This window comes from Peromyscus leucopus, chromosome 3 (assembly GCF_004664715.2).
Source record: "Peromyscus leucopus breed LL Stock chromosome 3, UCI_PerLeu_2.1, whole genome shotgun sequence".
In the NCBI taxonomy this organism is placed as follows: domain Eukaryota; kingdom Metazoa; phylum Chordata; class Mammalia; order Rodentia; family Cricetidae; genus Peromyscus; species Peromyscus leucopus.
This window is the reverse complement of record NC_051065.1, coordinates 47,645,570-47,657,896: the sequence shown is the minus strand read 5'-3', so window position 1 is coordinate 47,657,896 and position 12,327 is coordinate 47,645,570. Positions and strand designations below refer to the sequence as shown.

At 45.4% G+C, this 12,327-nt stretch overlaps 1 pseudogene; it reads left to right on the top strand.

Annotated features, from left to right (window-relative positions):
• LOC114701528 overlaps nt 1-12,327 on the top strand; it is a 385,931-nt pseudogene that overhangs the window by 132,975 nt on the left and 240,629 nt on the right.

The window sequence follows — 12,327 nt, the reverse complement described above, 5'->3', positions numbered from 1 at the left end:
CAATACATTCAAGGTTATTTCCCCTTTTTTATTCTATCAGGTCCAGTGTAACTGGATTTATGTTGAGGTCTTTGATCTACTTGGACTTGAGTTTTGTGCATAGTGATAGATATGGATCTATTTGCATTCTTCTACATTGCCAACATTCAGTTATGCCAGCACCATTGTTGAAGATGCCTTTGTTCCCCATTGTATAATTTTGGCTTCTTTGTCAAAAATCAGGTGTTCATAGGTGTGTAGATTTATGTCAGGGTCTTCAATTTGATTCCATTGATCCACCTGTCTGTTTTATGCCAATATGAGGCTGTTTTTTATTACTATAGCTCTGTAGTAGAGCTTGAAATCAGAGATGGTGATACCTCCAGAATTTCCTTTATTATGCAGGATTGTTTTAGCTACCCTGGGTTTTTTGTTTTTCCATATGAAGTTGAATATTGTTCTTTCAAGGCCTGTAAAGAGCAAATTCATCTTTTAACTTGGAGGTGGTATATACATGTGTGTGTGCGTGTGCGTGTGCGTGTGTGTGTGTGTGTGTGTGTGTGTGTGTGTGTGTGTGTGTGTGTGTAGTTGTGTGTTCATGTGCATAGGTAGGCAAGAGGACACCCTCAGTGTTATTGATAAATATTGTTCCTCAGGTATAATCAACCTTTTTAAACTTTGAAAGTTGGTTTTCTTAAGATGAGGCAAATGTGGGCACCACTTTTTAAAAAAGCTTCTAGTAGTCCCAATTTTGATTCTTTTACTCTATGCATGATCCTAGAGATGTATTTTCCTATTTAAGGCAGTGCAATCTGATTGTAGTTTTATTTTCTTGTTCTTTTTGAGTCAAGCTTATTGCCCAGTATAAACTGTAGCTACCATCAGGCTCAACATGAAACATGTCTCTTTCTTTAGGATGGATGTGTGGATCCCCAGGATTCAGAAGAGGTGGTTACTGCCTCATTCACACTTGGTTTTCTATTTCTTTCTTCTAGGAGAAATTGAGAGATGCACGTACATCAAGTACCACTACTCCTCAGCAACCATCCCCAGGAACCTCACATTCAACATCACGAAGACCATTCGTCAGGATGAGTGGCATGCCCTACGTAAGTGCAATTGCATCTCTTTGGCTGTGACTGTGCTGTGATGTCACTTGGAGGGCTTTGGGGAGGGGATTGGACAACCTTCTGAGTTCTGTGGATGGTTTCAGAACACTGGATCTACTATCTATGATGACCACATCTGTGGAGCAGAATTGCCTAAGTTGGTTCTGATTGCATTGTAGATTCGTGGAGTTTGTTTTAGATTTAAAAAGACCGAACCAACCAAACAAAACTCAAGCCATTATCAGTTAGACAGTGATCTTAATTCATTCTTATGGTAGGCATCTGAAATTTTACCTACCCCATGGGATCTGCTTTTGGGACTTAACTCCAGCGCATCTCCAAGTTGCTTGTAATACTATTGTGGCAACCTGCTAGTCCCCTGTGTTGTTATTTGTAAAGGGTGAGGTTTGCTTGTGGGTTCAGGCTGTACCTAGGGGATCTGCACCTAGATGCAGGTCATTAAGCAGGAGGGCTGGCTCTGCTTAAAGATTCTGTGTGCCTTCAAATGATAGCAGCTGGCTTATGTGTGATCACTCAGCAAAGGGCCAAATATCTATGCCCATTGGTTTGAGAATTTCTAGTCTAGGGCTCCTTAGAGACTTGCATTATGATGAGAGAGTGACTTAATGAGCAAGCAGAGATGGTTAGCTATTTTTACACTTCTCCATGGGAATCCACTGCCTGTCTGTGGCAAGAGAGCTCTCACTCACTGCTGGCCCCATTCTTCATGTTGATCTATCCATCCTGTGAAGAAGCATGATGCAGGTCTATTGGGTTTGCCAGGTGTTTTTTCTATATCATTTTTTTCACCCAACATCCAAAGGACTAGGCTCAGTTTATAGTTGCATAAACATGAGCATTTCTTTATCTCCCCCCCGCCCTGCCCCCGATAGCTAGACTCCCTTACTTGATGGACTCTGAAGAAGACAGTTCTTTAGGCTAGAGCATTCTTTTTCATTGTTATCTTCTTGCCTGGTTATCATTGCATTCATGGAGCCCACAGGGTGTAGTAGACTTTGGGGCTTGATTTTAGGCCTCCACAGCTTGGAGTGCAGAGTAAAATTAAGAAGTAAAATTAAAACATAACATTCATTGGTTTCAGTGGGGGGGCAGGGGAGCACACAAAAATGGGTGTCCAGATGATGGCCCCTCAATGCCCCTGGTATGCAATGACAGAGCAGGTGCCAGGGGATGGCCCTGCAAGCCATAGGGTTGTCACTTTAGAGGCCCTAAGTAGTATGCAGGGACAGAGAGCTAATGTTCAAAGAGTGTTCCCATGTGCTAGCCATTGAGTTAAGTATATCACATACATATTTAATTTCAATGTGAGATTGGCCTTAGAGACTCTAGTAACCAGGGTTATTAATTTCTTTTGGATGGTAGGCATGGAAGACGCCAAATATAGAAATATATGGTGATAATTTCTGATTTCTCACAATACGCCAGTCTAGTATAGTCACTTGAAGGGATGTTCAAGGTGCATAAGTCTTGTTGATTAGCCATACAAGTATAATAGATTCTGGGATTCATAATAAGATTCAGAATCTAAGAGGGAAAAATTACTGACATTTCCAATTCAAATGGACTCCGTCTGTCTGAAGTTCCCGAGTTTCTCTACATACCAACCATGTACTGGATATCAAGGCCGTGGGGAGCTCTTTTAAGAAGCTAGAGTCTGGGGGTGGGGAAGGGTGGGGTTGGGGAGAGACACTCACAAAGCAAATAATTACAAGGCAATGTGATAATTACAACATAGTAGAATTGCTTTGAGCAATTAAAAGAGTTTGTGGGTTTTTTTTTTTTTTCAGCCAGAAGGAGAGTGATTTCAGTGTAAATTGCAGATACTTCAAGGGAAGCCTGGTGAACTCTATTGGCTGTGGCCAGGGTAGATGTCTAGAGTTGCAAGAGATTTTCCATCATGCCATCCTTGGAAATATACCACATGGCATCATCCAAGAGAGAGAGAGAGAGAGAGAGAGAGCTTTGTGGGGGTCCTCTTTGAGCTCTGTGTGTCTCCAGGGTGCTCATTCTCCAACTGTAGTGCTGTTGGGCTCTGAAAAAAATCTAGCAGGCAGCTTCTGTAGCCAAGCAGTGTGCTGACTTCTATTTTTAACAAATCAAAGCCATTTCGACAATTGATACAAGCAAGGTCTCTAGCCCATGGTAGTGGGTGAAGTTGATGCTCCCCTTTGGTGACGGATTCATTTGCCTCTTTCATGAAGTCGCCTAATGGGCTATTAAGCTGGCAGAGAGCATTTGCCTGGCCTGACATCCATGACAGCTATTTTAAGCCAGAGGGCGAGTGAGCATCTGTCACAATTGAAGTTGGTCCTAAGCATAACGGGCAATGCCAGCATGATGGGAAGGCATGGTCTGTGTCCATGTTAATTTTCAGAGGTCGGATTTCGATGGCATGAGATAGGAGATAGGAACAAAAACCTCTTTTGGAATATAGTAGAAGAAATTAAACATTAGAAAACTCGTGTGATCAGCTCTGTAAAATGTGGGAAGACCCCACCCCCAACTTGATTTCTTGGTCTGGGGATGGAGCTCAGTGATGGAGCACTTACCTAACCAACACATTCAAGCCCCAGAATTTATCCCTATGACTGGAAAAATAAAAGCCACACCAATTTCTTAATATCATTGTGTGCTTTAGTAATCTAAAGGCTACAAAATAAATTAATCTGGTTATCATTTTGTAATTTGATCTTAATATCTGATGTTTCATAATTTTTCTCAGATAATTTTTTTCTTAGAGGAAGAAATAGGATGGGGCGGTTGTAACTTGTTTGTTATGAAATAACTTAAGACAAATATTTGCACTTTGGTTCACTTTGAGTCATATACTTTCCATTGGGAATTTGCATGTGGCCTGATCACTGACCCCTGTTATAGGAAAAAAAAAGCTTTCAAGTAGAAAAAGGGCAATTTGGCTTAAAGCTACATTACACATTTTGAAAAGTTAGCCCCACCAATGTGAAGCTTAACTTTGGGCTCTAGGCTCTCCCATCTCATGGTCATATGAATGGCAGGTGAAAGGATAAAATGACCTGTAGGGTACTATGCTTCCAGATGCCAGTGTGTAAAATGCTTGCCCCATGGGTTAAAGGCTTGGGGGGGTATTTGTACATATTTGCATGTGCACAAGTGAGGGCAACAGAGGTGTGCTCTTTATGTTCCAGTGCTCTGAGCGAGTTGTGACAAGGTTCTGACCCTGGCTTGGATGGCAAGGGTTAGTGTGGTCTCACAGGCATCTTTTTCTCTCCCTTCCCATGGGGGATGACAGAACTCCTTTTAGAGCTGCAATCTGTGTCCTTGATCCACTCAAGTCTGGCTGTCCCTCAGCGTTGTCAACTTGCTTTAGTCCCAGATCAGGTGGGTGGCAGGGTTGAGGCAGCTGCCTCTGTGGGCTGTAGGTGTTCTGTTCCCCTCAGTCAGATCTCCTGCCATTTCCAGGGCTGGAGCAGGACAGGACAGCATCAGTGGCCATCAAGGAGTAGACAGCGGCCTCAGGAGATAAACTTAGCCAGTGCCACTATTTGGATGAGTTGTCTGGTTTAATAGTCTACACATGATAGAATCTGATTACCAGTGGCCAGGGGAAGCTGGCTGGCCCTGCTGTGTCATTTCAATGGCTCTTCTCCCTCCTAGAATATACCCCGGTGGGCTTTTCACAACCTGTAGTTCAGTCTGAGGGGGCAGCACTTGTTTAGTGAATCTGTGTCGTCAAGCACCCCACCCCTACCCATAACCCTGGTGGCTACCCCTAATGGCTCTACCTTTGTCCTTCCTGTTGTTATATCCTCTGACCTGTCTTGTCTGCATCACCAGGATCCTGCACACTTGCTCAAGGGATAGCAAGGCAGATGGATGGGTGGAGGGTGTCTCTGAGGGCCCTGAAACAGGGACCCAGCAACTGTGTTGGACTAGCAGAGGCACCATGACAGACGCTGCTGGGGCAGACACTTGCCTGAGAGGTGGGAAGGTTGATCCTTCTGGTTCTGACTCCCTGATCTGCCTGGCAGGGACTCAGTGGGCAGTTGTGGCTGAGGTCCCCTGATGAGAGCCCCGAGAGAACTCAGTCAGTGTGTTTTGCCATTCTTCTCAGTGTGGACATTTTGGCATGGCAAAAACTCATGGTTTTGTCATTCTGCTCGGTATGGACATCTAAGGGGCTTCAACTCGGAGTTGGTTGCCTCTAGCAGTGAAGATCAAGGCGCTGGGACTCAGATCTTCTTCATTATCTTTTAAGAGGCTGAGAGCCAAGGAAACTAGGCTTTTTTTTCTTGAAGCCTCCTTCTGTGAGAACTGAGGGTTTAACTAATTAGATTGGATGGCCACATTGCACATTTCCAGCTGGTTGGGAGGGAACTGGAGGTGGGGGAAAGGGGAGGGAAGTAAGGAAGAAGGAATGGAAAGGGGAGGGAAGACATTCTTCTCTTGACTTTCTGGCCTCACCCAACACAGGCTCACACACATTGGCCTTGAAGCTCTGCCCCAGGTACTCAGAACATGATACAAGACCCAGGCAGGCCTGTGTTCACCTCTAGTGTGGGCATCCTGCACCCTTATCCTGTGCTGCAGCCGGCCACCTTATCAGTGTGATTGAGAACATTTGTGCCACAATGATCCATGCTGCAGCTAGCTGGGGGCTGCAGAGAAAGTCCAGCCTGTCCCAGAGAGGGAGAAGAGAGAGGAGAGGAGGGAGGGAAGAGAGGGAGACAGAGATGGGGAACTCGACTCTGTGCAGGAGACAAGGCATTGTAATCAACTGTTGGATAGTTAATTCTTGGGAATTGAAACATCCATCCTGGAAGGAGGAGAGAAGCTCATGCAAATTAACAGGCTTAGGGAGTTCAGGAAGTTACAAGATTTACCTGATATATGTATATGTATATGTATATGTATATGTATATGTATATGATGTATATGTATGTGTATATGTATGTGTATGTGTATATGATGTATATGTATATGTATATGTATGTGTATATGATGTATATGTATATGTATGTGTATGTGTGTATGATGTATATGTATATATGTACCTATTTATATAGCAGCACCAATGGCTGTGGGAAGGAACTACTCCCATCATCAGAGATGCCTGCAAGCTGTGCGGGGAGGGAACTGCAGGGACGCAGTTTTGTGAGCTGTCACCTCTGCTGGAGTGGACTTTTCAGTGATGCAGCCACCTTCGAGTCACCTATGTTCCACTCAATAACTCCTTGTCTATGCTGCTTTAAGTAACCCCAGTAATCATATGTGTACACTAGCTCGACTCGGGTGGAAGTTTCTCTGTTGTCGGTGCCCCATTTGGGGTGAATGGGTGTTTGTTCATGTTCCCCCCACAAATAGCCAGACAGCATGGGCCCACTGCAGAGAGGGTCAAGAAATCACAGCTCAGAGCTGTCGTCCTTGCAGCGGACACCAAATGGCTGCTTAGTTCCTCAAAGCCCCGTCTTGGGGGACCAGCCCTGCCCAGGCTCCCGTGAGGGAAGCTGCTGCAACTGTGTAGACCAGACCTGGTCTGCCTCACCTGACCTCGCCTATGCTCTCTTCCTCACTATGTGCTCTTCCTAGAATTAAAGGACCTGTCTGCAACCTTAGCCTTACTTCAGCTGTCCCCAGTCTTGCACCACAGGGGGTTTGTCACCTCTCTCTGTGACATTGGCATTATGGCCTAAGACTTAGTTAGTTCCTTTCCTTTCTATGGCAACTCAAGCCAGTCCGTTCATCTGTAAACAGCTCTTCTCCAGTCTTTCTTCCTACCCGGACTTTGCAGACTTCCATATCTCAGAACAGGCTGGATTTCTGGCCCGTTCTTCCTCAGCCAGCCGTGAGTTAGGTAAGATAGATGCTGTGGATCCAGGGGCTTGGGATAGAACCACCAATTGTGATGAGACACTAACCACCCCTTTGCTCACATGGGCTGCAGTGTTAGGCTGTTTCCTCAGTGGAATCCAGTCTGTTGCTGTAGCTCCTTTGTAGATAATGTAGGCAGGCCAGGGAGTGAGGAGCCACCTGGAGATCCATTTAGCCTCAAAGGAGCCTCAGAGTAAAGACTCAGAATCCATGCCTGAACTTTGGCCCTCTAGCAAATTTTTCCCACCATTCCTGTTTTTGTCTTATATTATGTAAAGCAGCCTAATGAGGTAAACATCCCAGACATTAGAATCTTCGGTCCCCCGTGGTGCCTCAGCCATTTTCCTTCTTCTGCTTCTGTTTTCTGTGCCCAGCCAGTGCTAGACTCTGACTGTGTGCAATCTGTTGTGAGCTGTCTCTTGCTTGCAAGAGTGGCATCCAGAGGGGCCTTTAGGAGCAAGAAACCATCTCTGGAATTGGGAAAGCTCCATAGCACAGAAATCCAACCAACAGAGCCTTGCTATATGTTGCCTGGTAACGAAAGAGCCTTGCTTTTTGCAAACCATTGCATGTCTCTCTGCCCTAGCTCCTGCAGGGAACATTCTAAACCTTTTGGGACATCCAAACAGCCTGCAGCCCAGAGCCTGCCCTGAGTCTACTCTCCTCGCACCCCTGTGGTGTTACTGCAGCAAGCCAGGCAGAGAGCACAAACCCTTTAATAGGACATTGCACTTAGACCCCTCCTTTCAGCTGAGACTCAAGCAGGGACAGCTCTCCTGCCAGCACAGATGTACTTCTTTATTCCACTCTCAGGATTTTGCCATAACTCAGGTCCCTTAGTTTTATGAACCATTTGACCTTCCCTGGATAGCATTTTCTAAATTTACTTTTTCCAGGGTCTTACTCCATACTAAGGAGATGATTGCAGTAGCATACAGGTACTTTGAAATCATTATCACACATGTAAATGCCGATTCACCTGCTTAGCTAGTTGGTCTGGTAAGAGACAATGCTAAAAATGGGTGGGTGAGAGAGAGAGTTTGTTTTTGAGGGGAAGAGAAGGACATAGATCTGGAGTAGGAGTGGAGAGAGGTTTGGTACAGTCTTCTGTGTGAAAGACACCCATGCACTGAAACAACACCTGAGATCTATTGTGCTGGCACAGCCATGGCCTTCAAGCCACAATTCATCTGAATGTGCAGGTCCAATTTTGTGCTGGGAATTAGTCAGAAGTCTGGCCTGGAGGCATTCTCGCAGCTTCTACAGATTGGAAGTTGTTTTCTGCTGGCTGAGTAGACTGCTCTGGATGCCATGGGGGGGGGGGGAATTGGGCACAGCCCATTGGCCTCCTTTATCCGTTTGTTCATTTACTCGTACAGTATCCGTAGGGTGCTTTTGCTGTGAGAGTCCCCATGTTTGTTTGGTGCTAGAGGGGATATTAAAGGTATTCTGCTTCCCAAATTGGATGATGTATTTTGAGGTGCTGGCCAGGCAAGGGACCAAACTGCTTGTTGTTTGGTGTTTATTGACTGCAAAGAGTGTACAGGACAGTGTTGCCAATTTATATATATCATGAGTCCCAACTTCCATACTTAAATCAGGGAGAATTCATTGTGGGGAAAATAGAAGCACAATTTAACACCAGACTACCAGATCACAGAGGCAGGGTGTGGTTCTTGTAGCAGGAACTGTGTTGGAGCTGCTGGTCTTGTCGCTCTTGTGGGAGCTGTCCAAGCTCTAGGTGCTGACAAGGAAGCTCAGTGTTGTAGGTCAATCTTCCCAACAGTTAAGCCAATCAGAGCTCAGCATCGAGCATGGATCGATACAGTGAAGAGGAGGTACTGTCCTTGGTGCTGGCATGCTGACCTGGCACCAAGGACAGCTCAGAAATGGCATGCTTGAAGCAAGGCATGGGTCTAGGCATGCAGACTTCTGGCATCAAGGCCAGGGCAAAGAGTATGAAATCGTAGGTGTGGCTGTGGGATTCTGGACACCACGATACAGGAGGAGGACTAGCCAAAGGGAATACAATCCTAGTTTTCCAAAAACCTGAAGTGTTAGAGAAGAAGACTATGCAAGAGAAAACAGTGGCTAAGAGAAATCTGGGCACATGGAAACATGCTATGCCCACAACAAGATGTAAGGGCCCTTTAGTCAGAGCCACAGTTCTAACTGCCACTGGATTTAGTGATGGGATTAGGGAAAGAGGTTCTGAATATGGGTGGGACTGCAGACAGGTGTCTGGGAGTGGGAGATGACGAGGCATAACAGAAAGAGTCTCAATGTTCTAACTGTGGAGTCAGCCAAAGTCTTGCCCAGTCTTTTTTTTTTTTGACAGGGTTTCTCTGTGTAGCTTTGGAGCCTTTTCTGGAACTCACTCTGTAGCCCAGGCTGGACTCAAACTCACAGAGATCCACCTGCCTCTGCCTCCCGAGTGCTGGGATTAAAGGTATGTACCATCACCATCCAGCTTCTTACCCAGTCTTATAGTATTGGGTCTAGGCAGTCAGCATCATCTGGAAATAGAAATGCAAATTTCTAGGTCCAAGTCCAGACACTGAATTGGAAGTTCCAGGGATGGGTCCCAGGATCCTGTATGATCCTGTTACCCATTCAATGTGGAGAACTTTTGGACTGGAGGGCATGCTGTGGGGTGTTCTGGCAAGAGATGGTGCAGGGAAGAAGAGAACATGGGTTCTGGGGGCTGGGAGATGGAGCTTACTTTAACATGTCCTCTCACAGGGGCTGTCTTGGTATGGGGATATAACTTTGGGGATTTAGTTCCCATTCATCCATGTTGTGCTTTGAATAAAGAAGCATGGGTGAGGTGAAGTGAACTCTTCCCTGCTTTTTTTGCCTTATGTGTTTAAATACCTGGCCTCAAATCTGTCTTGGATCTACAAAGCACTAAATTACTCAGAAGCAGGCTTCATGCTGGGACACTGGGTTGAATTCAGGCTCTGCTGCATCTTCAGATATTTGACCCCAGGCAAACAGTTTCAAGTTTTTGAACCAGTACATGTCATCTGAAAAACCACGGTAGTAATTCCTGCCTGGAGACTTATTATAAGGTTTAAACAGAATAAAATGATTCATGAAAGATCTCTTGGTAACTGCATAAAGTCTGATGCCAACCAATATTAGATGCTTTAATGTCGGAACCAAGGCAGTATCCTAGGCACTGAGGTCCCGATGGGACCCAGGGGAAATGCCTCTGCAATGGCATTTTCACTGATGATCAGGCTCTTCCCTTATACTTGGGGAAGCCTGTGTGGATGGACCTGGCTTGAAAGGGGCTGTGAGTCGTCTGTTGTGGGTTTGCTGTCTACACAGGTGTGTATAGCGTAGGAGTGGGAAATAGCTAAGAGTGTTATTTTGTGACAGTGGCATATTGTAAAAAGAGTTTTAGAGCAGAAAATCCCTGAGTGTTTGAGATCCTCAGTGGGATAGCAGCAGCCCTTAATTTATGAGTTGTATCCAATAAGAATGTTGTTTAGACAGTAACATGCTTCTAAGAGAAGATTTATGTACTCAGTGTCTAAAAAGCAACATTTCTGAGCTCTGAAGACAAAACAATGTTAGTGCATTTGTAGTGAAATCATCTAGGCTCTTCAGAAAGCATCCGTCTTCCTGCTGCAGCTCAGCCCCGCCTTCCAGGAGGATATATGTATTTTTCGTAGGTACTAGGAAAGTGTAAAAGTGTGTTGCAGAGGAGATCCCGTGAGAATGTTGGCTGCTTAGAGAGGGCCTGCTGGAAGCATGCAGATGCGTAGGTGGGGCAGCGTGGGGGGGGATGCTCTTTATTTGCAGACACTCCCCTAGTGGTCCACAGGGCTAGCCTTGGCTGTGAGTGTGGTTCTGCACGTTTGAATTGCTTAGTAAGAAGGACCAAAACTGCAGGGTTCTGGGTTGCCTTGCAGATTGCCTCTGAGCTACAGATGATTTTGGGAGCTGCTCCCTTCCTGCCTCAGGTTATTCCCTGTTTTTCCCTCTTCTGTCCCTAGTATTTAATTCTAGTTTGAACTTGGAGGTCATAGTGAGCCAGGAGGTCTGCACAGTTCCTGGTCATTGCGGCTTCTGAAGTAGTTGTTCATGCATTCTGGCCTAGAGGTCTTGAGAGAGAAAATACAGACTTAATGATATCTGGCTTGCTTCTCTATCCTTGCATATATGTCTCAGGTTATACTCCACAGAAGTTAGTATAGAATATAATGAGACATTCTTCAATCCCTTCAAACTCAGTATTCTAGTTAGCACCATCTAAAGGAACTTCCTGTTGTGATAAGTGTTTGCACTGCCCAACATGGTAGCCATAACCACATATGGCTAGTGAGTACTTGAGACAGGACTACTTCACAAAAAGAGATGAAAGAAGGAGGGTCACTCACTGGGAAGAATGGGAAGAGGCTGGGGGATGAGAGAGAGGATACTCTGTGTGTGTGTCAGGGGTGTGGGGGAGAGAACCAAAATTTATTATGTACTAGTATGAAATTGTCAAAGAATTAACAAAGAAAAGAGATATGTCTAGTTTAACCAAGAAACTGAGTTTTAAATTTTATTTGATCTGAGTTCATTTAAATTTAAATAGTCACAGATGGCCAGTGGCTATTGTATTAAACACAGCTATTCCAAATGAGCAATTCTTCCATTTCTTATATAGATGTTACTTCCAAGTTCTAACTTGATCATGCACATATTAAAAGCACATCTTTGTAGGTTACCTAGACACTCTGGCCCTTTTCATGGAGGAGGGAAGAGTGCGTATTTCTTTAGGTCCATCAGATCTTGGTTCTGCACTCTACCCTTGGGCTCTTAGTACCCACAACTTCAGAACTCTCTGAGACATTGCTGGTCTTTTCTGACTCCATGAAAGAAAGGAGGAGAGGGAAGAAAAGTCTTGGCATCTATCCATGCCTGATCTAGGCCAGGCTGTCACAAGAAGGTTCTCTGGGAAGTAGTTGCAGAGGGGAGGAGAGTCAGCGTTTTGCAATCTAGGCTGGGATGCATGTGTGATAGCATCCCTTGGGGAGCCCTAGCCTAGGAGTGGCCCTGCACAGTCTCTTGATTCAGGCTGAAATGGCTGGGTCTTGATCCTCCCACACTGGTCACTTCTTAAATATGGGCAATTGAGGGGGGATGATCTGGAGCGTTGTGGCTCTCTATGTCTGAGTGACCCACAAAGAGGTTACTATTGGAGGCTGATATGACCCTCCCAGAACCTGGGTAATAGGTCCTGAGGTGAAGTGGGCCTGCTCTGTGTCCCAGGATCCACCGAGGAAGCATTCCTCTGAAGCAATCTGCTGAGCTTTCTAGGAAGGTGACTGAAATGGAAGAGGCAAGGAGCTCCCCAAAGCTTTGGAGAGAGAGGTAC